The sequence below is a fragment of the Amblyomma mixtum genome, chromosome 10 (assembly GCF_055824585.1).
Source record: "Amblyomma mixtum isolate Tamu chromosome 10, ASM5582458v1, whole genome shotgun sequence".
NCBI classification, from domain to species: domain Eukaryota; kingdom Metazoa; phylum Arthropoda; class Arachnida; order Ixodida; family Ixodidae; genus Amblyomma; species Amblyomma mixtum.
In genome coordinates this window covers 120,311,520-120,315,202 of record NC_143021.1, presented here as the reverse complement: position 1 = coordinate 120,315,202, position 3,683 = coordinate 120,311,520, and positions in this window count along the sequence as shown.

Genomic DNA, 3,683 nt, shown 5'->3' with positions numbered 1-3,683 from the left:
CTTGCACGCGAGGCGGATGCTCTACCTCTACGCCATCGCTGCTCTCCTACTTCATTGTATTGATGGCAGTAGTTGACAGCCGTTATCAATTCAGGCTCATTGATGTTGGCGCTCCTGGACGCCTCAGTGACGGAGGCATATTCAAGGATTCGCCAAGTGGGAAACGCCTCGTGAAAGGGCAGCTTAACCTGCCGAGGGCTGCCCAACTGCCAAGATCGACTGCAGTGTTGCCTGACGTTTGTCGGCGACGAGGCATTTCAGCTCCGTCCGGACTTCATGCGGCCGCTACCTGGGAGCCGGACAAACAGTGAAGAGGTGGTTTTTAACTACCGTCTGAGCCGTGCAAGGTATAATGCATGGTACAAATCTGCTCCTTTGAGCCTTTCTGTAAAGTTTTTTTTTTAAACGACAGCAGAAAAGTGCTCTTCAGTAAAGCCGAAAGTTGGTGGACGTTCTCTATCTCGCCTGATTTTCAACTCTACTTATTCTGATTTCTAGTTCAGTGGGCTCTTTGCCATGTAACCTCAACTTTTATGATCCTGCAGTCATCGTGGCACTCTTCGATGTGTTTATAAGGCTAGGACGTTTTCCTGGCATCTTCACTGCTGATTTTGCCCTCCTGAATTGCAGGCTCTCTCCGGGTTTCTCGAATTAGCACTTGTCTGTGTCATCCTGTCCGCTCTTTTCGTTTCCTTCGCACCAGTTTTTACCTCTGACTGCATAGCATAGAAAACAAAGGACGAAAATTAACAAACGTGATATTTGTGTAAGTCCTTTCATTTTGGGACATTCATTGTCTTTGTTTGCATCTGCCGAGTGCAGTCTGTTTTCTGTAATGACACAAGTGAGATGTCTATTCGCTTGTTTGCACAGTTTGTTAGTGCCAGAGAAGAAGTTTTACTGCAGTGCAGAATGAGTGTACCTGCATGCCTCATTTGCTGAAGCAGTGCTGTTTTTTTAAACAAAAAAATTGACTTTCTGTTTTCCGGGAGGTGTGCAGAGAATGCATTTGGCATTCTGGCTTCACGGTGGAAGATTTACGATCCACCTGCAGCCAAGTAATGCTGACCATGTAATAAAAGCAACATGTGTACTGCATAACTTTCTAAGCACAGTCAGCACACCAGCACAGGAATACTGCCCTGTTGGCTATACAGACTCTGAGGACATATTTGGGAACGTCCTGGAGGGAGCTTGGAGGAATGAGGCACCTGGCCAAACTTCTGTTTGAGCTGCAAGGCACAAGGGCCCGCAAAAACTCGCAAGCTGCAGCCAATGTTTGCAGGAATTTCATAAATTTTTTTGCTAATGAGGGCCAGGTGCCATGGCAATGGAGCCTGCCTGGAGAGCAGAGGCCAGTGCGACATCAGCTGCTGTGAGTGGTGGAGGGAAAGATTTTTGTGATGAAGACGAAGTGTGTCAGGTGTACTGCGGAAGTATAGAGAATACAGATCAGCTTGACCTATGCTGCGTGTACTGCTTCTATTAACCCTTTACTCTTTCCTTTGTCCTGTCGCCCTTTCTTCTCCTAACCTTTTGTACAGCATTGCTTTAATTGTGTAACTTTGTTGTATAGTTCTCGCCCTGATGTTTCCCTCTTCTTGTCAATAGTTGTTTGTGTCCTCATTTTGTGTTTGTAATTTGCATCACGCCTGTGTATTTCCACTATTTTGCTTGACTTGTTTTGTAACCTGTTGTCTGTGTTCTTTGCCCGAGTAAAAGGGTTTGTTAAGGAACTTGCCTACGCCTCATGCCTCCGGTCAACGGCTAATCAGGCGTCATCAACAAGTGTTCCCTCACGTCGCCGCACAAAGGGAAACTAAACTCTGGGGTTCTTTAACGTGCACTGACATCGCACAGTACATGGGCCTCTAGAATTTCGCCTCCATAGAAATTCGACCGCCGCGGCCGGGATCAAACTCGCGCCTTTCGAGTCAGCAGTCGAGCGCCATGAACACTGAGCCACCGTGGCGGCTGTGATTTTCGTTGTGGTGGCATTGTTGCATCCTGCCTCCATCAAAATGCAGCTTGTGGGCTCGATAACACAATGCCTTAATTCAGGAAGGCAGCGTTGAAAACCCGAGAGCACTTATTGCTTATAGATGAAAACATCCGCACCACTGCCATTTGTATCATTTTATTATCACAGAACATTAAAATACAGCACAGTGGAAAAAAATCACTGTCCAAAAACATATAAATTATTTCAAGCAATGCAGAAAGTTGGGCGAGTTGGTAATACATGTTGAACTTAGAAAAGCGCAATAAAAAGACAGGGACAAGAAGAAGAAGAAGCACGCAGGACAAACGCTTGACATCAACTAGTTCTTTACTTTGGAAAAAACACATATATACAGATACATAGAGGGCGGAAACAAATTATTAACCAAACAATGAATCGACTTTACCACAAGTGTGTTTAGCGTGAACAGGCATCAAGGTAAGCAATTTCCTTGCGTGATAAGGTCAGGGAAGGAGTGCTGATACAATTTTCAGCTTTCTTTACAATACGATAGGCCTCTATAATTTCTCTGTGAAGCCTCTCTTTTCCTTTACCGCACGTGCGTGTGGCATTGAACTGTGGCTCATTTGCTTTGCATTTTTTGCATGACTTGCAGTGTTCTGCTAGGTGCCCATCCGTTGCTACAGCTTGCACAGCACGACGGTGTTCCCTCAACCTATCGTTCAGGCACCTGCCTGTCTGGCCAATGTACGATTTCTTGCACGAGAGCGGAATCTCGTAGACCACCCCTGTGACGCAGGTTGTGAAACGGGTGGCATGCTTCGTTGTGCACCCAGGATGGTCATTCACCTCGTTGACAGCTCGACACATTTGTGAGAGCTTATTGGGCGCTGAAAACACGACGGATACCCCGCACTTCTCGGCCACTTTTTTAAGCCGGTGCGACACGTTGTGTATGTAGGGGATCACCGCCGGACGCCTAGTCTGGGGAGCCTTTTCTTTTCGTTTCCCAGAGTTTAGCTCCTTCACTAGGCTTTCAACCACAGAGGCGATGATTTCTTGTGGGAAACCAGCCCTTTTCAGGCGCTGTGACTGCATCTGCACACTGGCCGAGACTTTATGCTTACACGATTTGTTGAGGGCCTCACGTATGCAATTTAGGGCAATCCCCCTCTTTACTACCTTTGAGTGGGCCGAATCATAGTTCAAAATGCCTTTTTTGGTACGCGGCTGATACACCCAGCAGACTTTTTCCTTATCTAGAGTTAAACAAACGTCAAGGTACTGCAGACTGCCTTTGATAGGATCCTCACACGTAAACTGCAGACCGTGGGAATAATTTTCGAACACCTTGATGACATTTTTTATAGCATTGCTACTTTGGCCACCTTCTGACGATTTCATAACCACAAGATAATCATCCACATACCTAAACACTTTGACAACAACAGATTTATCAAGGCTGTCGCTAATGCGCCTGTCACAATGGGCTAAAAAGACGTCACTTAAAATGGGGGCAAGGCAGGAACCAATGCATATGCCTTCTTTTTGAAGAAAAGACTGTCCGTTATGAATAACAAATGTTGATGCAAGGTAAAAACGAAGCACTTCTAAGAAGTTGTCAATAGATAAACCCGTCGAGTTTTGGAATGCGACAGCACCCGATGCTTCGATAAGATCTCTTACAGCCCGCAGCATATCCGACTGTGGGATAGAATAA